The sequence below is a fragment of the Bos indicus x Bos taurus genome, chromosome 7 (assembly GCF_003369695.1).
Source record: "Bos indicus x Bos taurus breed Angus x Brahman F1 hybrid chromosome 7, Bos_hybrid_MaternalHap_v2.0, whole genome shotgun sequence".
Lineage (NCBI taxonomy): Eukaryota > Metazoa > Chordata > Mammalia > Artiodactyla > Bovidae > Bos > Bos indicus x Bos taurus.
In genome coordinates, this window is record NC_040082.1 from 91,072,910 (window position 1) to 91,087,481 (window position 14,572).

General features: G+C 56.8%; 1 protein-coding gene and 1 long non-coding RNA gene across 2 annotated transcripts in view; one reads left to right on the forward strand and one right to left on the reverse strand.

Moving 5' to 3' along the window:
• The window catches only part of SEMA6B (semaphorin 6B), a 30,376-nt gene extending 21,327 nt beyond the window's left edge, over window positions 1-9,049 (reverse strand). Inside the window, exon 1 of the mRNA XM_027547316.1 lies at window positions 8,901-9,049. The gene's annotated coding sequence lies outside the window, so the exon portion shown is untranslated. The remainder of the gene's footprint in view (window positions 1-8,900) is intronic.
• A 2,521-nt stretch (window positions 9,050-11,570) lies between these two features.
• On the forward strand, window positions 11,571-12,780 carry LOC113896630. The gene is made up of 2 exons (XR_003512064.1): window positions 11,571-11,914; window positions 12,659-12,780. It is a non-coding gene; the product is annotated as an uncharacterized LOC113896630 (long non-coding RNA).
• Window positions 12,781-14,572: the final 1,792 nt, after the last annotated feature.

Here is a 14,572-nt window from a genome sequence, read left to right on the forward strand (position 1 = left end):
ATTATTATCATCGTGTTATAGCTATTATGCAAAAATATCCAGGGAATTCCCCGGCGGACCAGTGGTTAAGACTCAGAGATACCACGGCAGGGGGCATAGGTTCGATCCCTGGTCGGAAAATAAGATCTTGCAAGCCACGTAGCATGGCCAAAAATAAAATAAAGCTTCTAAGAAATTTTTTAAAAATATCCAATTACATTCTGTGTTCCAATTCCATGCTGGAGCATCTAGCCACAAGGTCCACTGGAATAAGCCAGCGCATAGGGAGGAGCACCCTAAGCTCTCTCTGCCTGAGCAAGGAAGTTCTACTTTCAACCTTACCCTTGTCTTCACCCAACCCCACCAACTTGGGAGCGTCTGTGGCCAGCTCTGGCTTTCTGCACCCAAACTGCAAGGTATTCATTCACTCATTGGATGAGCAATTATTGAGTGCCACTTGTGTGCCAGACGCAGAGAATGATAGGAGAGTCTTGGCAAAGGGGCTGCTTAGCCTGTGGTCAGGGGAAACCAAAAAGACAAAAACCTGGAGGCTGGAACCCTTAAAGGCACGGCAAGAAGATGCTGGCAGGTGGAGAGGCGACCATATCTTAAGAGAGGACCCCTGGACGAGACCTGGAGCCTGAATTTTCCCGTCTGTAAAATAGGGCACTTGGCACTCATGTTTGCTCTCTGTGAAATGACCTTGCTGGGTGACCTTGAGCCAGCAACTCACCCTCTCTGGGCCTCTCTATACCACAGCAGGTAACTCAGTGACCCCCAGGCCAGGCTCAGAGCCCCTGTTTCTCCATCTGCTGCGGCAAGGATGGGGGCAGGATGGTCGTCTCCAGTTCCATAGAAGGAGCTCCTGTCAGCCCGGCAGCCCCAGGATTCCAGCTCCGGGGCCCAGCGTCCCCGGGGGGATCGAGTAACCCGGCCAGGCAGCCGGGCCCCTGCGCCATCCAGGTCTAGTTACCGGCTCCACTTACAGCTGCCTCCTCCAGCTGCCTCTGTCGCCCCCCCAGCGCAGTCCAGCCGGGCTCTGGGGCTGTCTAGGAACTTGGCAAAGCGGCCAGAGGGAGTCCCCTGGGGCCTGGGCCACGGGGGCGTTGAGGAGAGAGGACCCCCCACCCCCAGTGCTCACTCCACACCCGTTAACTCACCTCTCCCCAGCCCAGAAGGTGGCAGTGCAGCCCCTTCGTCCTCAGCCCTCCTCCCTGTGTTCTGGGTTCCCGGAGTCTCAGTTTCTCCATCAGAGAACAGAGCGTGATAACCAGCCCCAACAGGTTATCGTGATGGGTGAATAAGCCACATGTAATAGGTGCTCTGGACTGCTGTGCAGCTGAGGGTTACATCTTCCCCTCTCTGGCTTTGCTTCTGCCTCTGTAAATCAGGGATGAGAACATAAGACTCCCCGAGGACAGGGGGGTCTAGCGCACAGTAGGTGCTCAGCAAACACTGGCTGAATGAATGTCCCACAGACAGGCCCTATTTATGAAAGAGCTACACAGATCTGTTGATTCCAGACTTCCTGAGCACTTACTGTGTGCCAGCATAGCCGGGGATTCAACCCTGACCAGGACCATGCACAGAATCAGGCATGCAGTGGGTGCCCAATTAATGCTGAGCATCTCCTTAAAGAAGATGTGTTTAGAGTACCTGAGCTATCTCCCTGCTGCACAATTCAGCAGCCCAGCAGAGCAGGGATTTAAGCTAAGATTTTAAGTTAAAAATTTTTTTAATTAAAAAATTATTATTATATCTTTTGGCCATGCCTTGTGGCAGGGAGCATCTTAGTTTCCTGACCAGGGGTCGAACCCGAGGTCCCTGCATTGGCAGTTCTGAGCCTTCACCAATGGGCTGCCAGGGAAGTCTCTTAAAGTAAGATTTGATGAAGCCCCTACTGTGTGCCAGCTGCTGGGCCAGGCTCTTTGAAGGTCTGAACACAATTCCTACCCAAGCCAACTCTATGAAGCAGCATCATTATACCATTTTACAGGGGAAAAAAACAAAGCTCAGAGAGGTTAAGACACTTGGCCAAGGTCACACAGCACAGAAGGATAGAGTTGGGATTTGAACCCAGGCCACGCGGCTCTACCGCCTCTTACTGACATTTCCTGAGCGCCCACAATGTACCATCTGTCAACAAGGCTGCACAGTCTAACTGCACATTTTGCAGATAAGTGAGCAGAGACCCAGAGAGAGGCTGCCCTTGTCCCAGGCCACTCAGGGAGCCGGGGGCAGGGGAGACCGGGTGGCAGAGGCAGGACCTCACGAGGGGGACACAGATAGGTCCTCAGGGCTCCAGGCCCAGACAGAAAAGGGGGGACTCCTGGGTAATTAATTTTAATCACTGTTTGGAAATTGGGCCGCCAGGAGGCAAATCGGAAGCAGCAACTTGTAATTAGGAATGGGGAAGGGGAGGGCTGCTTTCTCGGGGAGGTGGCGACCATTCTGAGGAGATTAAAATGTCATTTATACCCAGCGGGTAATTAGGGGGCCTGGGAGGGGGCCACTCGAGGAGGCGGGAGTTCCTAGGGAATTCAAGATGGGCTGTGGATTTGGGATCAGGAACCCACAGATGCAGGCTCAGAGCCAGCCTGGGGGCAAACAGACCCTGGTGTCAATCCCAGTTCGGATGAAACAGAAAAGTCAGGTCCTGCTCTTGGGGTCCAATTTTAGGGGAGAGAGGGGAGTAAGAGTCGCTCTAAGGGGCTCCACTGTAGGGAGAACAGATCTGGTCACTGCCCTTGAGGCCCTCAATCTGGAAGAGAAGATAGTGAGCCTGGCCCCCCTCACTTGGGGTTCTGGGAGCCCTCTTCTCCCCCAGGCTGATCCTCCCTACCCCGAAGTCCTCCAGTCACTGCCCTTCCCTAGAGGCCCTGTCTGGGAGGCCCTAGGGATCCCCTATTGAGATGGGACAGGAAGGGCAGGTCTGGAGTGGGGACACTGCTGAGTGATGGTGGGCAAGAGACAGGTGGGACCGTGCCAAGTGCTGCTGGGAATGGAAGACCTGGCGAATGAACCTGAAGAAGACAAAGGCGGGAAACAGGTCCTGGGGGGAAGACCTGGGGGTCACAGTGGACCACAAGTCCTGGTGAGTCAGGGCTCAGGAATGGTGGAGATGCTGGCAGAGTGACGTGGGTTCTGGGGAGGTGGGGTTTGAGAACTGTGCATCAATAGAGCAAGACAGCGAGGGGCAGGGGCCCCCGTTTTGCTAGGTGGCCTCAGGGAATTTGCCAGCCTAATCTGAGCCTCATTTCTTCCACACCCTGGGGCTTAGACATTCGAAGGGGAGCAATAGCAAACATTTTTGGAGCACCTATTGTGTCCCAAGCTCTGTGCAACGGGCTTTGCAGAAAGTACTGATGGGGTAGGTAGGAGGGGTTTCCTCACCATTTTATAGGTGAGGACATTTAGGTGGCCCAGAGCAGGCAGGTAATATGCCCAAGGTTGCACAGCTACGAAATGGCCTGAGTGGGTTTTGAACCTAGCCCATATGGTCCCAATATCACACTCTTAACCACAGCACTACGTGCTGTGCTGAATTTAAGCTCAGTCGTGTCCAACTTGTTGCGACCCCATGGACTGCAGTCCTCCAGGATCCTTTGTCCATGGGGATTCTCCAGGCAAAAATACTGGAGTGGGTTGCCATGCCCTCCTCCAAGGGATCTTCCCAATCCAGGGATCGAACTCAGGTCTCCCGTATTGCAGGCAGATTCTTTACCACAGGAGCTACCAGGGAAGCCCACAGTGCTACATGCCCCTAGAGAAAGAGGCTCTCAGCCCCTCTGCACATCTAGAAAGTCCACCATCTACTCTGACCCACCTACTTTTCCTCTCTACTGCCTCACCCTGGCTGTTCCCCATCCTTGCTCCCCTGGACCAGCGGAGTCCCTTTCACCTGGTCCCCCAGCTTTGGCTGCCCACAGTCTGCACTCTCTGCAGTGACCAAACAGCATCCGTGAGCACCGAGGCAGGTCCTGCCCCCTCCTCTGCCCACAGCCCTTGGGGCGCACACCTCCAAAAGTTGAAGTACTCCCTACAGCCCACGAGGCCCTGCACAATGTGCAGGGGGATCTTGTCCCCTCCCTGCCCTTCCCTCCTCCCTCTCTCCCCCTTGCTCACTCTGCTCCAGCCGCACAGGCCTTCTTGCTGTTCCTCCAACAAGACCAGGCACAGTCCTGCCCCAGGGCCTTTGCACGGGGTGTGCCCTCTTCCTGGAATACTCTTCCTCCAGTTCTCTGCAGACTGGCTCCTTTTCATTTTCCAGGTCTCAGCTCAAACGTCACCTCCTCAGAGACACTCTCCCTGACACCATCAGCTGAAACAGCCCCTCCCCTCTCAGCGACACCATCCAGTGTCACTGTCCCCAGGGCACTTGTTATATTTGATTTACTTTCTTTCCCAAGGTAGTAGCCATGTTCCCACTGGGTATGAGCTCAGCAGGGCAGGGCCTGCTTGGCCTTGCTCATTGCTGGGTACCCAGCACCTGGCACATAGTAGGCACACATAGTAGGAGCTCATCTGTCAGCTCGTGGAATGAAAGCCAAGACCCCACACCTCCAATGAGATCAGGACCAGAGGCCACAAGTTCCTGCTTTTCAAAGTAATTTCTTTTTCTAGAGTAAGAAAAGAACAGGACCAGGCCTGGCATTGTCTGCATCCTCTTGTTTAAATGCTCAACCTTCAGGGAGAGAGAATAGCATCTGTGTCTCACAGATGGGGAAACCGAGGCTCTGAGAAGGGGCATGAGTGAGTGAGTGAAGAGATGGATATTGTGGCAATCTTCAAGGGCAAAAACTCAGACAGGCTATCTCAGCTGCCCCAGGGGACACTGACTCGGCCTTCAGGAAAGGGAGAAGGTTCTGAAACTATCAGAAGACATGTGGCCTGGTGAACTCCTACATATCCATCATAGTCCTAGCTGCAATGTCCCTCCTCAGTACATCTTCTCTGACCCCCACTAGGCAGAGACAATTTTCCCTAGCCCCATTTTGCCCCAACTCTGATCCCACGTAGCAAAGAGGGCCAGTGTCTGCCTATTTCCCCTCCTTGAGCCTGGACGACCCTTGAGGGCCAATCAGACACTAGAGTTAAACTTTTTCCTCTGAGATCTCAGCATCACCTGCCCAGGGCATGGCACAAGGAGCCTCTGGGAGCATCTGTTTAGTCACTTGTCTCCCCAACTGCTTTAGACCAGGTCTCTCCCAGGGCCCTCCTGAGAACCCACGAACCCACAATCCCCCCTGGGATCCTGCAGTTGGGAAGTTCTCTCCTAGGTCTGCCCTTGGAAGGCAGGCTCAGCCTGGGACAGGATGCATCCTGGGAAATGTAGTCCTCACTAGACTGGGCTTCCCTCCCAGCAGGCCCTGGGGCTACCACCTTTGGACCCTGGGGCCAGTGAAGGAGCTTCAAGGGTGGCTGAGTGGGGGCGGGTGCCCTGTATCACTGCCTAAAGAGATGGAAGAGGCGTCTTCAGCCTCCCAAGTCACCTCCTCAGCACATTCTAATGACTGCCACTTCGTTTGGACATCCCTCAAGGGCAGGTGATGAATGACTGTGATAATAAGAGAGAATTATGTGGCTCAGGCCCAGACCTCTCAGGCCACACGTCAAACCCTGGCTGTGGAAGCCAAACCTACACCGATCACAATGGCGGGGGTGTCTAGCGCGGGGATCTGAAGCTGACACCTAGATATTAATAATTTGACCACAGGATGTGGGGCAGGTGGCAAGGCTGTCTTGAGCCTCAATGTCCCTGCTTCTGCTAAATGAGGTCCCACCCACAGTCAATCCCAATCACCACTGGGTCTTGGATGAATCAGTCTGAGAATCTGCAGTCCCTGAAATGGCTTAGAATTTTGGAATCACTATATCCTAAACATTTCCCCAGCATTCTGGAAAAATGGCTGCCTAACCCTACTTGCTTGCCTCCCTGGACGGGTGACTCTGCACCCCTCTGAGAAGCCCACTGGGTTTGCAGGAAACTGTCTCCTGGTAGCTACCCTTCCTCATATCTGCTCAGGGTCTGAAACTCTGCCCATTCCTCCCTCTGCTCTACAACCTTCCATGGCTCCCTACTGCCCTTAGGATAAAGCCTGCTCCTCGACTTGGCATCCACGGCCCTGCCACCTCTCAGGACTCATTGCTCATTGTAGCCCACCCTTTAAATAGTGCAGCCATTCAAGGGTCCCCCAACACATCCCTCTGTGACTTTCCCTGCCGCTCTCTCCACCTGGAATCAGTGTCCCCCTCTCCTTCTGGCAACATCATTCAAGCCCAGTGCCAGTATCCCCTCCTCCAGGCAGCCTCCCCTGCTTCCACCTGTCCTGATCCTGGCTGAGTCCTCTCTGGGTCCCCATCATCACCTGGCAAAGGGCCAGGCACACAGGACAGGGCCAGCCACACCCCGGGGTCAGCTAGGGACACTCTCCTTCCCAGGAGATGGGCAGCGACCGGCACGTCCTTCAGCCCCCGGGGACCCAGCTTACCTGTCCTGCCAGCTGACGTCAGGGTCACCTTTGCAAGGACAGTTTGATTTCTATCTTCTTGGTCCAGCCCCAGCTCACCCCAGCAACTCCCCGCTCAAGCCCTGGGCAGCCAGTGCAGATGCCAAAGCCTCCTACAGCCCAAGTATCCAGCACCTTCTTTCCCCAATGGACAGAGGTGAATAGTCCCTCCCTGGTGACTCAATACCTCCGCTGGGAAACACCTTCTCACCTCCAAGTAGAGAAGGTGATAGGAACATGAGGCCCGTGGGTACTTAGCCCTCGCAGAAGGCAGGTGGGGACCAGAGGGAGAGGTTACATACCCAGGGTATTCCGTGGTACATCTCTCTGCCTCATCTCCTTCCACTCAGGTCCTAGAACCAAGAGGACTTTCTGGGGCGACTGCAGCCCAGAGAGGGCTAGTGACCTGTCTGAGGCCACACAGCAGTACCCCTCTTCTCACGCCCTGGTCTTCTCTATGATGCCTTTTTTTTTTTTTTTTGAGAGGGGTGGGGCGTTGGATCCTCCAGGTCTAACGTCTGCCCTGCACAGGTCAGTGGGGTGGGGGTGGGGGAGGGGTTTCCAAGGAAACCTTTGGGCTGGTATTTTGGGCTTCAGCTGATATGGGGGTTCCTCTCCCCCTTGACCCCACCTAGCAGCCCCAGCAGCGGAGGGGACTGGCTTCCGTCTTCACCCATCCTGCCACCTCCCTGGGCCTCAGTTTCCCTGTCTGTTCGGGGAAACAGGTCAGCTCAGCAAGTACGTGCTACAGATTAATGAGCCTCCTGCCAGGCTGCCACCTGTGGGATATCCAAGGGGGTCTCCTCTGAGCCACAGGAATCCACAGTTACCTTCCCAAAGAGCTCAGGACCTCCTCCCAGGAGAATCCTGACCCCACCCAAGGCCCCCAGCTGCTTTCCCATACCCCATACTCTGTCTATACAGAGTTTCAGCCACCCCTCAATTACATCCCAAAATTTCATCCTGAAAGACACCATATCTACAGGGATGTGGAAAAGGGGCTAGCCAGCGTCTGTAGGGAAGGGGACGCTGCAGGGGTACTGAACTTTGACTTTGAAGAGAACACTGTACCCCTTGAGAAACTGAATGAGCCCAGAAACATATAAAGCATTGCAATTTTGCAAACTGGGGGCCCTTCTGAAACCCCAGCCATTAGTCCCCTCTTCCTCCTTAAATCCCAAAAGAGACCCCCAAAACTTGAGGGCCCAATCCCCTAACCTCCAGCCCCAGTTCCCCTCCAGTCCCAGAGTCAAAGATAACAGCCTCAGGGGGAGGATGTCAAAGACCTCAGCCAGGGGCTGAGGGTCTGGGAGTCACCCCCAACCCCAGGACTCTTGCAAATACTCCTAGCTTCAGCGTCTACACGACAGGGCAGGGGCAGAGCACCGGGGGTGCCTATGGCAGCGCCCCACCTAGGAGGTGCCCCAAACCCAGAGGGCAACCTGAGGCGGGACAGGGGTTGCGAGACCTCCCTGGAGCCCAATCAGCGCCCACAGGAGGGGGCCACATTCGGCGCCCCCACCCCTCCCAGCGCACTGCGAGAGAAAGACGCTTTCTTTGTCCCTTTGTCAGCTCTTGGGGGGGCCCCGAAACATGGGCCCCCACTGCAGCGGCGGGGTGGGGATGATCGGACCCGTTTACTCTCTCCCCCCCTCACCACGGCCCCTCCCCCGCGGCCCCAGCCCTGGGCTGCTTCTGGGCCGGGCGTGAGGCTGGAGAGGGCTCAGGGGCGCCGAAGGTGCCACGGATGGACCGTGGAGTGGGGCGGAGGGGCCTCGCTTCGCCAGGACCACCGCACCGGCCCCTCGACTTAACGCTCAGGGCTCCGCCCCCCAACGCATCCCCCATCCCCGGCCAGCAGGCCCCCTGCCTGCCCTGAACACCCCCACCTGGGCCCCAATCCAGCTCTCCAGCGGCGCAGCCGCGAGCCCCCGTTATTGTGCTTTCTACGGCGCCCCCCATGGACAAAACCTCCACCCTCTGTGGTACCGACAGAACCCCCATTATAGCTCCACATACAGGCCCCCCGTCAACAATCCAGCCCCCCCCAGCTGCGGTGCAATTAGACACCCCCATTACGGAGTCTCATTCAGAGACCCAGGCCCAAATCCAGACCCTTCAAAGCGTTCAGACTGGTCCCCCATTCTATTGCTCCATACTGCGACCCCCCGAAAATCCAGCCCCCTCCCCAGTTGCGTTGCCGACAGAACCTCCCGTTATAGCGCTCCACAGACCCCCCCTCCCCGGCCCAATCCATCCCCCTCCCAGTGGCCGGGTCCTCAGGCCCCCCCATCATAACGCCTGACCCGGCCACCTCAGCCAACAATTAAGGCCCCCAGCTGCGTGCCGACAGACACCCCCAGGATAGCGCCTCCCCAGCCCCCCTTCTTGCAGACGCCCCGGGGCGCTTACCTCGGAGCCGCGGCCGCCGCGAGTGCGCGGGAGGGAGCGCGAGGGCGGGAGGGCGCGGGTGGTGGGGGGGTCGGTGCGCGCACCTGTCCCGGCCCGGCCGGCTCAGCCAGGCATCCCGGGGTGGGGAGGGGGGCTGGGGGCGCGCGCTCTCCCCGCCCCCGGGCCCGCTGCGCTGCGCTGGGGGAGGGGGCTCAGCCCCGGCCCCCGGCGCGCTGGCGTCGGCTCCGGGGGGGGCGCTGCGCGGCGGCCGGACCGGGGGCGCGCCGCGGCCGCATCTCCTCTGCCCGCCGCGGCCGCCGCTGCGACTCGCGACTCGGCCACCTCCGCCCCCCCCTCGGCAACCCCCCCTTACCGAGCCGGGCCGGAGCCGCGCAAAACCTGGCCAGGAGCTTGCGCGGCGCGGAACGGAGGGCGGAGCCGGGTGGGCGGCCGAAGGCGCTGGGGGCAGGGCCGGGGGTGCGGGTGGAGGAGCGACCCAACAGAAATCACTCTGCTTTGGTCCCGGTGGAAGGTCTAATTGCCGGTCCCCTCCCCAATTTACTGCCCGGGTCCACTCTGGCCGACCTGCATCCTCAGGATCCACCCTCTGTGAGATGCCGGAGATGACCGGGAGACTGCGGTGTCGGGAACCCAGAGGGGCTACGTGGCCCTCTTCATTTATGAGGTCATTTATTCAGTCCACAAATTATATTTAACAACCCTCAATAGGCACGTAAGGAAACTGAGGCATGGGAGGCGTCTTGTCCAAGGTCATCCAGTTAGAAAGTGGCTGAACTGGGGTTGAACAGAGCAAGCTGGCTGCAGAGACCATGGTACACAGCCCTGGAGGCTGTCTTCCATCCCAGCGCCCAAAGAAACCTGACCAAGAAAGAGATTGGGGGTGGGGGGGGGCTGCAGCGTCCCCATAGCGGGTGGAGAGCACTCCTGTTCCCTGCCTTTGGGACTCCAAGACAAACTGGTCTTTCTGTTTCAGAGACTGCCCGGGGACCTCTGTGCCTCCCTGTGACCTCAGAACAGCAGGAGCCTTTGAGCACCTCAGTGTCCCTCTCTGTCCAAGAGGTGCTCAATGAAAGTTTGACCACTCTGCGTGGTTCAGATGGTAAAGAATTCACTTGCAATGAAGGAGACCAGGGTTCAATCCTTGGGATGGGAAGATCCCCTGGAGAAAGGAATCGCTACCCACTCCAGTATTCTTGCCTGGAGAATCCCATGGACAGAGGAGCTTGGCGGGCTACACAGTCTGTTGTGTATTTATCTAGTGACATCTCTTGCACACCTGCTGAGTGCTTATGGTAGATGCATAAATGGCATTGTTCAGTCTTCAAGGCAATCACACGAGGCTCCCATAGACTGGGCACAGAGAGATCCACCAGCTGGCACAGGTCTGCTTGCCTCTGGTTCAGACACCTTCGGTATGTGTGTCTTACCCAGGGCATCCAGAAGTCCGGGGGCTCAGGCAAGCTGTGTGGCTTCCAAGTGGTGCACACACTGGGACACTAGATCCTGGGCCATCTGCAGCCTCCCTGACATCCATGGAGACAACCCCATCCTTCCAGGCCCCAGGCATCTGCCCAGGGGCCGTCCTGGCGACCACAAACCTCCGCCAGCAGCCAGGCCTTCCTGCCAGTGGTTTTACTCTGACCAGCTTTCCGGCTGAGCCAGAGTCCCAGGCAAATCAGCCTGCACCTGCAGCCATTCAGACTTGATCCCCTTGCATGCTGGGGATACTGAGGCCTGCCTTGCAAAGGGGATGGGGGACAGGCACCCCAGCTTGGCTTCCAGGCTCTGCATTTTCCTCCCACCTCTGAACCATTCTTGGCCCAACTGGGATCCTCTACAAAACCGTTCCTTCAACGAACATTTATTATCTACTGTGTGCCAAGAGGAAAAGGGGATACAGAGGATGAGATGGCTGTATGGCATCACCCACTCGATGGACATGAGTTTGAGCAAGCTCTGGGAGTTGGTGAAGGACAGGGAAGCCTGGTGTGCTGCATTCCATGGAGCCGCAAACAGTCAAGTACAACTGAGTGACTGAACAACAATTTTGTGCCAAGTACTGAGCTGAGCAGTCAGCAAGGCAAACTGGCTCATGCCTACTGTCTAGGAGGGGAGACAAAAGAATCTGCTGGAGAGTTCAAGGTATAGATAGATGAGGGCGTTGAGCGGCCCAGGAGGACTAGGAGGTGACCTAGGGGCCATAGAAGGACCCTGGACAGATTTGACAGAGCACACGAGGTGCAGGGGGTGGTGGGAAGTCAGCGCGCAGCGCGTACTACGCAGAGGGACCAGCCAGGACAAAAGGCCCTGAGGGAGGCCCCACCCCCGCGGCCCGGCTCAGCTGCCACCCAGGCTTCAGCACTCATGAATGAGTCTTTCATGCCCTGGACGGGGGCAAGGTCAGACTTGGCTGCTCCCTCCCCCGCCCTGGGCTCCTGACTGTCTGAGCCTTGACCTGGAAGAGGGTGGCAGGAAGTTCACAGCTTGCCCTCCGGGTGAGCCAAGGAGGCCCAGGGAGGGGGCAGAACCAGCAGCGTCCTCACAATTGTGTGACACTGAGCAAAGCCCCGCCCCTCCGGGCCTCAGTTTCTCAGGCCAGGTGGGTCAGCGCGGCGCTCCAGTCCAGCTCCGACCCAGGAGAAATCCAGCGCGGGTTTTGCGGGTGCCCGGCGGCCACCAACACCTTCCTCCCTGGGCGTCCCGGCCGCGGCCCCGGGTCCGAGGGGTCCCGGGGAGACCTGTAGTGGGTCAAGCGGCCTTTGGGTTCCCCGGGATGGGCTGAGGCTTATCCCGGCCTTAGTGCCTAGCGCCTGGGGGTGCTGGGAAACCCCGCCCTGCTGCGTGCGCACCCCCAATCAGCGCTCCCCATCTAGCCGCCCAGCTGTGTGACTCCGGCTGTCCCTGCCCCTCTCTGGGCCTCGCTGGAGCCTAGCGGCTGGACTGAGGCTCTCAGGGGGGTCAACTGGGTCCAGCCCCCTTCCTGGAGCGTCCCAGCCTTGGTTTCCCCTACTCAGGTCTGGACCCTCTTTTAAGCCCAGGTTGGGGGTCGTAGGTGCTGGGTCGCGGCCCCAGCCCCGGCTAGGGCCTGGGAATCCCCCGGGGGCTCGGAAAGGGCAGCTCCGATTGGCTGAGGCTGCCTGTGACGTCAGGGCCTCCTCGACGCCCCCTCCCCTCAAGGCACGTGGGGGTGGCCGCCGCAGGGGAGGGGCTCGGGGTCCGGGCGGATTCGGGGTGTCCCCCTAGTCTGAGCCGGCAGCTGGGCAGCGCAGACGCGATTCTCCTCGGACAGATTTTTCACTCGTCCCAAATCCCCCTCCAGCCCCCCCCAGAACGGCAGCTGTTCCGGCGGCAGATGCGCTGGCTAAATCCGCCCAGCTGGTCCTTCCGCAGACCTAACCAACCTAGAGCCCGTGAGGGGGTAGGGGTGTGCGTGTGCGTGTGCGTGTGCGTGTGTGTGTGTGTGTGGCATGGCCTTGACCTATCCCTGCCCCTTGCCCTTTGACCCCTGCCCGCTGCAGGCATTTTGGGGGACTCCTGTCCTCAGATTCAAAAGCACTCCTGGGGCCCTGGGGCACCTGGTGCCCAGAGTGTGGCTCTTTCCCGAAATGACATAGCCACCCCTAGGCCTGCTGCCTGAAAATGACCCATATGATGCATATAGTAATTATTATAATGAAGAGTTAAGTGCTTACTGAGCACTTACTATAAGTAGCCCCCTGATTCTAGAGCCTGACTACGTTTTTTTATCCCATTTTCAGGTGTGGAAACTGAGACCCAGAGAGAAACGACTTGGCCACTCACATAGCCGGGAAATAAAGCTGGAATTTGAACCCCAAGCTTTAAAAAATTTTTTAATTAAATTAATTTCTTTCTTTATGGCCATGCTGGGTTTTTCTTAGAGCACAGGAGCTTTTCTCTAGTTGCCGCCAGTGGGGGCTACTCTCTCATTGAGGTGCTCATGCTTCCCATTGCCTTGGCTTCTCTTGTGGAGCACAGGCTCTAGGGCACGTGGGCTTCAGTAGTTATGGCTCACAGGCTTAGCTGCCCTGTGGCATGTGGAATCTTTGTTCTGGATCAGGGATCGAACCCGTGTCCCTTGCATTGGCAGGCGGATTCTTAACCACTGGGCCACCAGGAAGGTCCTGAACCTCATGCTTTTAATCATTTACAAGGACTCAGGGACCTCCTAGCTTGGAAGTTTCTTAAGGCAAGTGACTTAGGGTCCCTCATTTGAGGTGATCCCAAAGAGGGTCTTGATGACTTCCTCCTCACCCTCTGCCTGCGCACTGCTGAGCCTGACTTTGTTGCACCATGCAGCATGTGGGATCTTAGTTCCCCAACCAGGGATTGAACCAGTGCCTCCTGCACTGGGAGCATTGGGAACATGAAGTTCTAACCACTGGACTGCCCAGGAACTCCCATGGGTGCCTCCGTCATCTGGAAACACTGAGGATCCTGAGGGGCCACCTGGAAGAGGAAACTCCACTCTGAAATGCTGGGGCATAACTGTTAAGGGCTTGATGGTGTCTCTGAATGGGTTTCCCTGGTGGCTCAGGTGGTAAAGAATCTGCCTGCAATGCGGGAGACGTCGGTTTGATCCCTGGGTTGGGAAGATCCCCTGGAGAAGAGAATAGAAATGCACTCCAGTGTCCTTGCTGGGAAATCCCACAGACAGAGGAGCTGAGTCGGGCACGACTGAGGGACTAACACTTTGACTGAAAGTAATTTTTGTTCTGAGCTTGACCTGCCCCAGGGCCTTTGCACTTTCTCTTCTTCACCTGGAGTGGTTTCCCCTCTCCCACAGATATCCATGTGGCCTCTCTGCTCTTCCAAGTCTCAGATCTCAAATGTTACCTCCAAAGCAAGGCCACCCTGACCTTGCACCTCCTGCAACACATTGTCCCTTTCTATCTTCTTACCCTGCTCTGGTTTTCTTCATCCTATTTTTCACAACCAAACATTGTTTATCATCTCCCCCACAGCATTGTTTTATGCCCCGATGAATCCCCATTGACTAGAACAACACCTAGCACTCAGTTGTTGTTCGGCCCCTAAGTGGTGTCCCAACTCTTTGCGACCCCACAGACTGCAGCACGCCAGGCTTCCCCATCCTTCACTATCTCCCAGAGTTTGCTCAAACCCATGTCCATTGAGCCGATGATGCCATCCAACCATCTCAGCCTCTGTTGTCGCCTTCTGCTCCTGCCTTCAATCTTTCCCAGCATCAGGTTCTTTTCCACTGAGTTGGCTCTTCACATCAGGCGGCCAAAGTATTGGAGCTTCAGCTTCAGCATCAGTCCTTCCAATGAATATTCAGGGTTGATTTCCTTTAGGATTGACTAGTTTGATCTCCCCGCAGTCCAAGGGACTCTCAAGAGTCTTCTCCAGCACCAGAGTTCAAAGGCATCAATTATTCAGTGCTTAGCCTTCTTTATGGTCCCACTCTCAGGGTACTTAACAATTGCTTGTTATACAGAAATCTTAGGGATGTAGATGTGAATGGGGGCTGGAGGGCAGAAGGCAGCCCTCAGGAAGGCCCATACAGTAGTTCTTTCTTTTTTTCTTTTTTAGTATTTATTTATTTATTTGTGGCACACAGGATCTTTTAGTTGTGGTGTGTAAACTCTTAGTCGTGGCCTGTGGGATCTAGTTCCCTGACCAAGGATTGAACC